The sequence below is a fragment of the Lissotriton vulgaris genome, chromosome 2_1 (genome assembly GCF_964263255.1).
Source record: "Lissotriton vulgaris chromosome 2_1, aLisVul1.2, whole genome shotgun sequence".
In the NCBI taxonomy this organism is placed as follows: domain Eukaryota; kingdom Metazoa; phylum Chordata; class Amphibia; order Caudata; family Salamandridae; genus Lissotriton; species Lissotriton vulgaris.
This window is the reverse complement of record NC_141687.1, coordinates 1,612,233,457-1,612,246,019: the sequence shown is the minus strand read 5'-3', so window position 1 is coordinate 1,612,246,019 and position 12,563 is coordinate 1,612,233,457.

Here is a 12,563-nt window from a genome sequence, read left to right as displayed (position 1 = left end):
GATTCTGTAGAGGGATGCTTCCGCCTGCCCAAAGAGAAGGTGATGAAATTCAAGGCCTCGCTCAAAATATGTCTCGGCGAGAGAAAAGTAACTCTCCATCAGTTACAACAGGCTGTGGGTCAGCTTAACTTTGCCTTGAGAGTAATACCGATGGCTCGCCCCTTTTCCCATTCTATCGCACAAGCCATGGTGGGTCTCAAGGAAGGGCACCACCGCACAAGACTGTCAGCAGAGGTTCGCCAGGATATGCGCATATGGCTGGCATTTCTGGCGGACTTCAACGGTCGTGTCGTGTGGACCGATTCCCCAGTTTCCTCGGAAGAACTGGGGTTGTGGACCGACTCGGCTGGAAGTGTAGGTTTTGGCGCCATATTCGGCTATCAATGGTCGGCACGAACCTGGCCTGAGTGGTGGCACGACAATGGACTCACTGGTAACATTGGGTTTCTGGAGCTGTTCCCTATTCTGGTGGCCTTGGAAACTTGGCCAGAGGGGTTTCGGGATCGCTCTGTGGTGTTCTGGTCTGATAATATGACCGTGGTTGAGTGTATCAATAGTCAGGCAGCACGCTGCAAATGGATTTTGAGATTAATGAAGGAAATTGTCCTGCTATGTATGAGACTAAACGTCCACTTTAGGGCAAGACACGTGCCAGGGGTTCTAAACCAGGCAGCTGATGCGCTCTCTCGTTCCCATATGCAGGCTTTCCGGGGTTTTCTGCCCACAGCGGACTCGGTGGCGGCACCATTTCCCGAAGCTCTCTGGTCTCTCGGTGCCCCGGATTACAAAACCTCGTGGGAGAGAGTCTAGCACCCAGGACAAGGAAGGCATATGAAGGGGCGTTCCATTCTTATTGGTCCTTTTTAGGGTCAGCTAGGGGGGAGCACTGGGGGCAGGAGGAATATGTCTTGAAATTTCTGGTATCTTTACATCAGGCAGGCAAATCAGTGGCTACGGCCAATAGGCACCGGGCCGCCATTTCTTTCATGGCACGGGCTCATGGCATCCAGGACCCCACATCGTCCTTTCTGGTGCAAAAGGCCCTGCGTGGGTGGCAACGCATTGAGGGTCGCAGAGTGGATGAGAGGCACCCGATAGGTTTGGAAAGGTTGTCCCTGTTACTATCCGCACTCCCTGCGACATGTTCATCTCAATCTGAGACGGTGCTATTCCGGGCCGCTTTTGCATTAGCATTCCATGGGGCTATGCGGGTAAGCGAACTGGTAGCGAGGAACAAGCAGGATACGGGGGAGGTCTGTGTCGAGAACACATTCAAATAAAGGGGGAGACGATGGTAGTATCAATAGTCAGGTCCAAGACCGATCAGGGAGCGATCGGGGACAGTGTGGTAGTCCAGCGGATTCCGGGGTCTCCCATGTGCCCGGTAAAATGCGTGGAGGAGTATTTAACGCAGAGGGCGGCATCATGGGGGGGAAGCTTGCTGAGGCACACCGACGCCACCCCACTGACTAGGTTCCAATTTCAGCGGGTGTTAACGATGGCAATCGCGACAGCGGGCTTGAACCCGAGCGATTTTGGGACCCATTCCTTCTGGATAGGGGCTGCGACAGAGGCTACAGCCAGGGGTCTGAGTGTTGAAAAGGTGAAACAGTTGGGGCGTTGGTCCTCGAACTGTTATAAAAGGTATGTGCGGTTGCACATGTTGTGAAGCTTATGTCATGTACTCACGCTTCTTGTTTTCTGTTTGGTTTACAGTTTCGCGAGCAGGCTTTGCGGGGTGGACTGTGCAGTTGACCCGACACCTGGGGACCAGCGGTCATAGATCACCGGCTGAGGAAAGAGTGGTGTGGGTCGTTGGCCACTCATACGTGAGGCGTGCCGCGGACGTATTCAAAGCAGGTGACATGATTCACGTGGCTGGGGAATACGGGTACAGGGTGACCTTCCACGGAAGGGGCGGGCTCTGTATTGACCAGTTTCAAAGTTTTATTGAGGGACTGTTAGGGCGGACGAGGTCACCGCCATGTGTAATCATAGTACATCTTGGGGGCAATGATTTGGTGACCATTGGTCGACGAGTACTTCTCGAGTCAATTTTGTCCGCAGTGAGTTGGTTGGCGAGAAGGGTTCCGGGGTCCACAATTGCATGGTCACACAAGATTCCTCGGAAGGTGTGGCGGGGGGCCCTCTCTGTGTCAGCTTTGAACCAGTCGGTAAAGAAGGTTAATAACAAAATGAGTAGGTTGTTTCGTACAGGTAAATTGCATTGTATTCCACACGGATGTATCCGGGGGGACCATATGTATTTGGAGGATGGGGTCCATTTGTCCCGGGAGGGTAATGTCTTACTCATAGGAGACTTCATAGCTTGGTTAAAGAGTTTACGTAGCCATGACCTTTCGTAGGAGCTTTTGTGGGGGGTCCGGATAGCCGGTCAACTATCCGGCCTGTGGCGGTAAGGTCATGATTAGTGAGCAGTAATTGGAAGATCCCTAGAGGTGGGGCGCCACCCATTATGGATGGGAGCGCCCGGGGGAGGCGGCCATTGGCCCCTCACACGGGGAGGCGGTACCCTTCTAAGGATGGGACCGCCGAAAGGGAAGGTGGTCAAGACCCCTCCCTGGGGAGGAGGGGCTACGGTCCCCTCCTTGGAATTTCCCGGGCCAGGACATCCGCGACAGCGGATGTGGTAAGCAGTGTGGGGTGGGAGGGGGGTCTACGCTACCTTCTAGACACCTCACACGAGTCCTCGGACGACCACCAAGATGGCGTCGAGTAAGTATGGGCCCCCGTTAAGACAAGGGAAATTGGAAGTTGGCACAGAGGTACAGTCCTCTGTGCGCCCGCCCCTCACAAGTAAGGGGGGGAGTCTGGTATTAGGGATCTGACACCGGTTACGACCTTGCCGTTGGCCCGTAATGTTAGGATGTACAATTTGAATTTTGAGAAATGCATTTACAGGATGTTTTAGAATCGGCTAGGAGAACCTTTGTATTAGAGATATGTTAAGGTTAGCCAATAAACATCGTAATGTATAAATGAAATTGTACATGATATGAAACTGTTATTTTAATGTTTTAATTTTGTTTCATATTTTAATAAATACGGCCGGGAGGGTAACTCCCTCCCGCCTTCCAAAAGCTCAAGAACTGTATCCGTCTTCCCATTCTTGGGGATTGTGTTGGGAGGGGGTGACGGGTATCCAGGCCATAATACCTCTTTTGCCCATTTTTTGGTAGTTCTTCATGAAATGCTCTCCCCTTACATCTTTATTACATAGGATGGGGATCCGTGGGTTTGCAAATTAAAATTGGTTCTTTCAAGTTTAATGGATGTCATTTTGACTCATTCACAATTATGGTTCACTGTTTTGCTACGGTCACATTAATCAGATGTGATTACTATGGATGAAGTCTAATACATTTGAATCGATCCAACTCATCCACTTTCCGTTTAAATGTCAATGTTTTATGCATCATTTTGGGGCCTGCAGAATTGGTCCTTATTAGCTTGGCACACAAAACTTCATACATTTTATAAACTGCTTCATAATAAATTAAGCATTTAAGCCTTAACCCCTTCGCTGCTGATGACGAGCTGAGCTCGTCGTGTAACGCGGTAAAATGAAAAAAGCCGCACAGCGCAAAAATCGCCGCAGCAGCGATGCGGTTAAACATTGACTATATGGAATCATTTTGTTTGTTGCAAGAATGAAAACTGGTCAAATGCAAAATACGCTTTATCTGTAGGCTTTATATATAAGTACTTAATTAGTATCTGTTTATTTTTGTTTGTACCTTCACGTCCAGAAAACATACCTCTTTCTTGTTAATTCCCATCTATCAGCATTTGAGGCATCAGCAGGGTTTATTTACATCACGCTTTTTTGACTCTTGCTTATGGTCTTAAGCTATCTTCAGTCATTATTTGGCTCTACTTGGAATTCTTCAAAGCCAGTAAAATGATCTAGTGTACAATTCCTGTTAGTATTTTGTAAGATTTTATTATTTTCTCTGTTGGTGTTTGGGTTACCCCAGTATTAGCACATCGTGGGCCTTATTTATGATAAGTGTTGCATTGCTGCGACAAAGCATAATCTCTCGGACAACCATTGTAATGAGTTAGCCTCGTTCTTTGACCTGAAAATACAAAATATCCTTCAACATCTCCCCCCTCTTCTCCCTGTGGACGCCCCGCCTCCTCACTCGCCGCAGTGCCAGAACCTGGATACAGAACTAATCATGTTTTCTTCCATCAGTGAGGCAACCTTAGGGCCCATCCTTCAATCCCTCAAAAGCGGGTCCCCGCATGACCCAGCGCCAGTCAGACATCTGAAACAGGTCGCTCCTACCATTCTAGCACCAATGGTGAACCTGATAAACACTTCTATAGAAAGTGGAACGGTTCCCGCAAGCTGGAAGAAGGCTGTGGTCAAAGCCTTAATCAAAAAACCCAACCTTGACCCTGGCAATCTGGCCAACTACAGGCCGATTTCTCTCCTCCCTGGCATTAGCAAGATGGCTGAAAAATTCATCAATGGTCAGCTTTCAAACTATGTGGAATCCAACGATTTGCTAAAATCATCACAGACAGGCTTCCGCCCGGGCCAGGGCACGGAAACAGCGATGGTGGCGGTTGTCGAAGAGGCTAGGAAGATCATTGATGCAGGAGGATCAGTGGCAGTGATCCTTCTGCATCTCAGCGCGGCATTCAACACCGTCAACCACATCATCCTGGCACAGCGGCTCGAAAACCTTGGTAGTTCAGGACCGGCCCTCTCTTGGCTCAAATATTATCTCCACAATCGCTCTTTCCATGTGGCGGAAGGTGACTTTATCTCCAGGGAGACCCCTATACAATGCGGATTGCCCCAGGGCTCGTCATTGAGCCCGACGCTCTCCAACGTGTATATGTCGCCCCTGGAAAAAATTGTCAGCCTGTATGGTATTAAACTCCTGACCTACGCGGATGACACTCAGCTGGTTGTCTCCCTCAGTCGGCAAGATAATCTTACCATCAACCTGCACTCCTGCATGGGGGACATAGTCAGCTGGATGAATTCCTCCCATTTAAAACTCAATGGGGATAAAACGGAGATAATGGTGATGGGCAATCAGTCCCACTTCCGTCCAGAGTCTCTATGGCCCCCGTGCATGGGTCCTCCCCCAACCCCCAAAACAGACATCAAAAGCTTGGGGATTTGGTTAGACCATAACCTCACCCTAAACACCCAGGCAAGGAAAACGGCTGGAACCTGCTTCGGCTTACTACGTACTACCCGCAAGATTCTCCCCCTGCTTCCTTTCCAGTCAGGAAAACTCCTCCTACAGGGCCTCATCCTGTCCAGACTGGACTACGGAAATGCCCTATATCTCGGTGCACCAAAGAAAGTCACAGCCAGGCTGCAGGTTGTGCAAAATGCTGCCGCTTGGATTCTCACGGGCACTAAAAACCGCTGCCCAGCTAAACCTGCGATCAGAGCACTACACTGGCTGCCCGTGGAGCAAAGGGTGCAGTTCAAGGCCCTGTGCCTAACCCATAAAATCCTTCATGGAAAAGCCCTGCCTATCCTTAAGGACCTCATTGTCCCTCATACCACGACTAGAACTCTCCGATCCTCTACTGCCCACCATACCCAAATACCCAGGATTAAGAACGCAGGAGGCTGGCGGTTTTCCTATCATGCGTCCAAGATGTGGAATGCTCTTCCACTGGACCTCCGTGCCCAACCTAACCTTCTGCCCTTTCGGAAAGTCTTTAAAGACTTGGCTGTTCCCTTAACCATCTTCCCGCTCTCGCCTGATATATCCAGATCTTCTGTCAGCGCTTGGATGCTCACGGGCAGCCATGCGCTTTAAAAATCTCATTACAATTACAATTACAATTACACTTCTTAGTGCGCCTTCCTTGCGACACCATGGATGGGCCGTATTTACAGTATGGCGCATCATGTCGCAAGGAGTCACAGACAGGTCAGTATTACGGACGTACCTATAAGCGCAAAAGTGACGCATTGCTGGGGTGTGTCGGAAAACAGACGTAACTCCAGCAATGTGCAATTTCAGCTCCATGTTAAAGGGCCTGTGTCACGCTTACGCCTGCCATGAAGGTATTGCGCAATGGCGTCCTAGAAGTGGCGCATTGAAATCTTATAGATTTCAATGCACCACTTCTATGAGGCTTTGATGTCGGGGAATGCCCACCCTGCATACATTGTACCTGACACATGTATAATGTAGTGCAGGGGTTTACGAAGTGAGATCTGCCTAAATGCGCCACTTCATTAATATGGCACAACAGAAAGTGACGCAAAGTTGGTGTAAATGTGATGCATGGCTTCATAAATATGGCCCGTGTATGTTATCTGATAATAGCATATGTCCCAGCCTCTTAGTTAGAGCAGTAATAATTCCCATGAATTTCTACTGCACGATTTTGCCTTATTTTCCTTACATCATATTTGAAAGGTCTCTCAGAAGAATTCGCAATTTAATCACCTCAGGAGTTGTTAAATAGAAATACCAAATCAGTTGAAAAGTAATGTTAATGTGTAAGTCAAAAGATTTTTTTCTGATTTTATTAAGGCTTTGTCTAATAGCTACTCTATTCAACGGCAAATCCTGATAAATATTTATAATCTGTACTTTCCATTATAATTGCTTTTTTAATAGCCTTTTTACAGAGATGATAGAGCGTGAGAGAGACAACAACAGAGAAACAGATGGAGATAGAAAGTAAGAGAGAAAGGAGAGAGCATTAAAGCAAGGGGTAGGAAGAGAAAGAGAAAAAGCAAGAGTGAGATATAAAAAGGGAGAAAGAGAGGCAGTCTTTTGTTATGGCTATAGGCTAGTAGGCATGGTAATATGACAAATACAATACAGTAGTACTGTTTATGTGTAGTATGGAAGTAATCACTATTGTGAAATGGAAGTCACTGACTACCTGAGTGGTAAAGTAATTAAATTAATTGTGAGCTTGTAGTAGTAGAGTATGCTGATGAATGCTGATGACACTCTTCGTACATGTAAGGAACATCTAAATAGTTTGCGGTTTTCAGTAAAATTCATGAACAGGTGGGATCTCAAAATTAATTTAGCCAACAACTGAAAGAATGATAGTATGTGGAATTATTATTGCTAATGGTTAAAGCAGGCTATGTTCACATTAACTTAGTGTGCTTCAAAGTAGCAGCTAAACCGTGTTGAGAATTTTTATTCATGCCAATTTTTACCTAATTGAGTTTCAATCAATTCATTTGATCAGAGTTCTTGTGGATCTCCTCAAGCAAACATAACAAATATAGATTTCGTTATTCATCCGAAGAAACACAGGCGAACTTCATTTTACTGCTCTTTTATAATGATTTAAGAAAGCATTAGTTCACATCAGTTTTCTTTTTAGGGACAGTGGTATTACTGAATGTTGACCAGCATTCAGTATCTCCTCCTAGATGAGAGTGCACTTTACAAGTCTACATTACATAACATAACTTAACATAACGTAACACAACACAACATAATATAACACAACATTATTTTGGACTCTGCATTTGGATAATGTGATTTGTTTTGCAGCAGGGTTGTTGCAGACATCCTTAAGCAAAGATAACAAATATAGGTTTCGTTATTCAACCGAAGAAACACAGATGCACTTTCATTTTCTGCTTTTTTATAACGACCTAAGAAAGCAATAGTTGACATTGGTTTTTAGGGACAGAATTATTACTGAATGCGAACCACCATTCTGGATGTGAGTGCGCTTTGCAAATCTTCATACCATAACAGATTATAACATTAGTTTGGACTCTGCTCTTGGTTGACGTGATTTGTTTTGCTTTCAATAGATATATAACACTCTCAAATCAAATCAAAAGCATTTCAGTGAGGTTCACACCAAGGGCCCAATTACGATCTTGTTAGGAAAGGCGCCAAATGGGATCTGATTTGGAGCCTATGTTTGCGACTGAATCGTCCACCTTTCCCGACGACCAAGAGTAATGCATGGAAGCAGGCGTGCTGACCCAATCGGTTCCGGACGCGATTCAGGCAGTCCGACTCGTTCGGAGCTGGTTCATGCAGCGCTATGGGGGCGCTTTCCGAACAAGCAAGTACAATGACCGATTCGGATGTATGGTGGTACATCACAAACCATTACAACGCATGCTTTTAGCATACAGTTTCCATATCGCAAATGCTACTACTTCGCGAGTTTTTTATTGCATGCCGTTTGGGCTCCAATGTTGTTTCCCCTATAGAACAATTTGTTACCACCCATATGAAAACATTGCATACCATTACAATGCGTAATCTTTTCTCTTTTGGCTCTATAACTCCCTGGGACGAGGCTGCAGGGAAACAGGTATTTTTGTGTTCGGGGGTGTCTTGGAATAGTAGTACCCGAGTATGGAAATAAGTACTCAGGTATTCAAACCGATACCACGGAAATGCCAAATCTAATTTTGGGCTTGCCCTCGATTTAAAGTTTTTTTTTGCATACCACAGATGTTAATGTTGTGTTACTTGTAACCCTTGCAATAAAAGCATAAATATTGCACTGGCGTTTTACATAGCACATACACAACAGTCCTACAAAACTTTCCATGAAGGCATCATCAGCAGTCGGTGTACAAAACGATGGATCCCGCCCACCAGGCCCCCCCCCTCCGAACCCTCCTACATTTTTCCGATTTTTATTTTTCCTGTAAAATCTACATTTCACCAGCAAAAATTCAAGAATGTAAAATGGTACATTACAGATATTTTACTTCAAACAATTGCAAAACTTCAGGGGGGGTAATGAAGGTGGTGTCCTCCATGTCTCCAGCCATTTGTGACGTGATTGCATGACAACAACCTTGAGCAGACAATGACCCAAACCAGTAAGTGAAAGAAAGGCAATGACTATTCTCAAAATCAGTTTTAACAATCAGTATCTGTAGTAAAAGGATGGATTTTTTCCCTTTTACAGAGCTTAGCTTTGACTCCCATACTTCAATTAATTGCAAAACTTTGGGGAGTCATCCTCCATTTCTCCAAACAGTTGTGACCAGATTCAACGGGACACCGGATGTGAGAGACATTTTTTACTGAAGGTGTTTTTTTCAATCCACAGGCACTGCATTTGGATGGTTATAAGACCTGGCAAGCAATGGGTGTGAGTTTTGTTGATAAAGGTCCAGGAAGACCGAAATGCATCAGGGACTTAAACTATGCCAGCGCCTTTTTCAAAATGCAATTAAAACTACGTGTTGTTTCACGAAGTGTGCGGCTCATTTTCCTTCTCGTCGAGAGGGCACCTTCTGATGTTTCACGGTCTGGTCCTGCCGAGAGCTACGCACCCCCAGTATACGAGCGCCATCACTGCCCGAAAACGGACCATTATTGTGGACTTCCGCGAGCGAATCAGGTTGCGGCACCACCAGGGACTGGACCCGGGTCTGGGCCCCAGCAAACTTCAAAAGTAATTTTGCATGGGGATCATTAAACATAGTGCAGAAAAGCAGAATAATCGGTAAGCATCACCCACCGAAAGACATCAATCACAGGACTGGGAACGGACTACAGGGACCACAATGCTAATGTCTATTGAGACACCCACCAGGGGGTTAACAGTTAAAAAGCAGCAAATTTCGTTTCCTGTATGTTTCCCAGCCTCGCAGATGCTTCTGGCTCCCCTTTGATAAAGGGCGAGGAAGACCGAAATGCATCAGGGACATAAACTATGCCAGTGCATTTTTCAAAATGTAATTAAATCTACCTGTTGTTTCACAAAGTGTGCGGCTCATTTTCCTTCTCGTCGAGAGGGCACCTTCTGATATTATATATATATATATATATATATTATTCCAAGTCTTTCCTTGCAGAAATATATATGTTCACTAAAAAAAACATAGGTTTTAGGGGTGTTCTAGTTAGCTGGACATTTCACTCATACAAAACCATTGAATTTCCTCCGTTATAGTTAGTTGTACTAACTATAACTCGCGCGCCCATAATGCGCCTCTGATGATGTCACGTTTTACATCATATAAACAACGGGATTCTATCCTTATTCTAATTTTTGTTTTTTTTTATATATATATTTGCTCGTGATGTGTTGCTTTAGCTTACCACCATCAAAGAATGGATTCATAGTGTGTGAGGGGTATTTAAAAAACACATAGTGCTTACCCCGCATTCTTTGACGGTGGTAAGCTAAAGCAACACATCACGAGCAAATATATATATAAAAAAAAAACTAAAAATTAGAATAAGGATAGAATCCCGTTGTTTATATATAGTCTCACTGGAGGTAGGTTCTATCCATTACCTCTATGCTCCCCCCCTCTTTGTTGTTTTGATATAAACGTATTATATCATTCATGACATGGTCAGTGACATCACTGATGACATCACAAATGACATCACTGATGACATCATCCAGTGAATGTGGTTTGGTTTAATATTTAAATAAGTATTATATATATAGCAATCTGCATTGAAGACTGAGTGGATGTATAAGTGTCTGGATGGAGGATTTAGTAGCAGTCTAATTGACTGTCTAAGTGACTAATTTGAAGTGTCTCACTAAATATATGGGATAGTGATTAAACTGTGTGAATATCTGTATCACTCTCTCTTGTTGTGTAAAGTACTATATAAGTTGGTTACTAGCTATGTGAAAGTCTATATTAGTTATTAATTAGTTAAGTGAGTATTTGTATGGGATAGTGAATTTGTGTGTGATTGGGTGGGATGTGTGTGACTGTCCAAAGATGTGTAAATAGTTGATTTAGTAGGTATATGAGGTTAAGACTGTATGTGGAAACAGTTGTTTGGGTGAGTGAATCTCTTTATGGGTGTGATGATGAGTAAATATATTTCTCAATGATACATGTCCAACAAAGTAGAAATATAAAAGGCAGTGTATGTGACAGTTGTTGTATATAAATAAGTATACATAAGACTCAGTGATTGTATGAGTGACTATATTGAAAACTGTATACTTGTAATAGTGATTTTATAGCACACTAAGTAGGAGTTACTATCTATATGAATAAATAAAGTGTGTAGCTTAGTAAATGTAAGTATCATCAATTGTTTGCATAAGTGAGTAGGATGACTGCATAAGTGAATAGGATGTGTGTTGGTGTGTAATGTCGATGTAGGTGTATAAGTATATTTAATAGTGTTCTATTGCTCTTTGTTAGCATGTACAAGTGAATCTATAGGTAAGTGTTTAGATGTTTATGTAGATGTAGGAATCACTGAGTGGGTTTTTAGAAACTTGTATTGGTGTGTCAATTGATTGAAATATGGTACTCTATATTTTATTATCAGTGTTGAAAGTTTATACTAGTGTATGATGAAATGTATCAGATTCTCACGTGGATGATGTCATCAGTGATGTCATTTGAGATGTCATCAGTGATGACATCAGTGATGTACCTTACCATGTCATGAATGATGTAATATGTGACATCATCAGCAGTGGATTGCAGGCGCGCGAGTTATAGTGAGTACAACGAACTATAACGGAGGAATTTCAATGGTTTTGTATGAGTGAAATGTCCAGCTAACTATAACACCCCTAAAACCTATAGTTTTTTCAGTGAATTTCAAAGGTTTTTTAAATGATAATTCCTAACTATAACATGTCTGAAACCTATGGTTTTTTTAGTGAATTACAAAGCTGTTTTAAATGCTAATTCCTAACTATAACTTGTCTGAAACCTATGTTTTTTTCAGTGAATTTCAAAGGTTTTGTTAATGACAATTTTTAAATGTATTAATTGTTATATTTATTTTTTTGATACTGATTTACTACATTGTTTTAAACTATTTATTTTTAGATATTTTATTTTTAAAATTACATTACATATTTTTAATATAAATGGAAAACAATACTGACATTTTAATATTTTTTTATATTTTTTTATATATATTTATATATATTTTATATAGCAAGCAATGAATTCCTATGGAAGGAAATTCAAGTTACTGGTAAGTACGGTTAGAATTACTTTTAAGTATCAGTACTGGGCTCAAAGACGCACCACTGAGATTTCTCCTAATATCAGGTGAGTAAATAGGAATTCGTAGTTCGGCTGATTTTAGAGGAATATTTTAAAGTTCCAAAACCCCACACTTAGAAACTTTTTCAGCAAAAAGTGGGCAATGATATCCTATGCAAGGAAATTCAAGTTACTGCTAAGTACGGTTAGAATGGCTTTTCAGGATCAGTAGTGGGCTGAAAGATGCAGCACTGAGGTCTCTTCTGATAACAGGCGAGTAAATCGGAATTTGTAGTTCGGCTGAATTTAGAGGAATGTCTGAAAGTTCTAAAACTCCACACAAAAGAATTTCCAAGTGAAACCAGTCAATGTTAGCCTATGGAAGGAAATTCAAGTTACTGGTAAGTATGGTTAGAAATACTTTTCAGGATCAGTACTGGGCTCAAAAATGCATCACTAAGGTCTCTCCTGATAACAGGTGAGTTAATCGAAATTCGTAGTTCGGCTGATTTTAGAGGAATATTTGTAAGTTCTAAAACTCCACACAAAAGAATTTCCAAGTTAAACCAGCCAATGTTAGCCTATGGAAGGAAATTCAAGTTACTCGTAA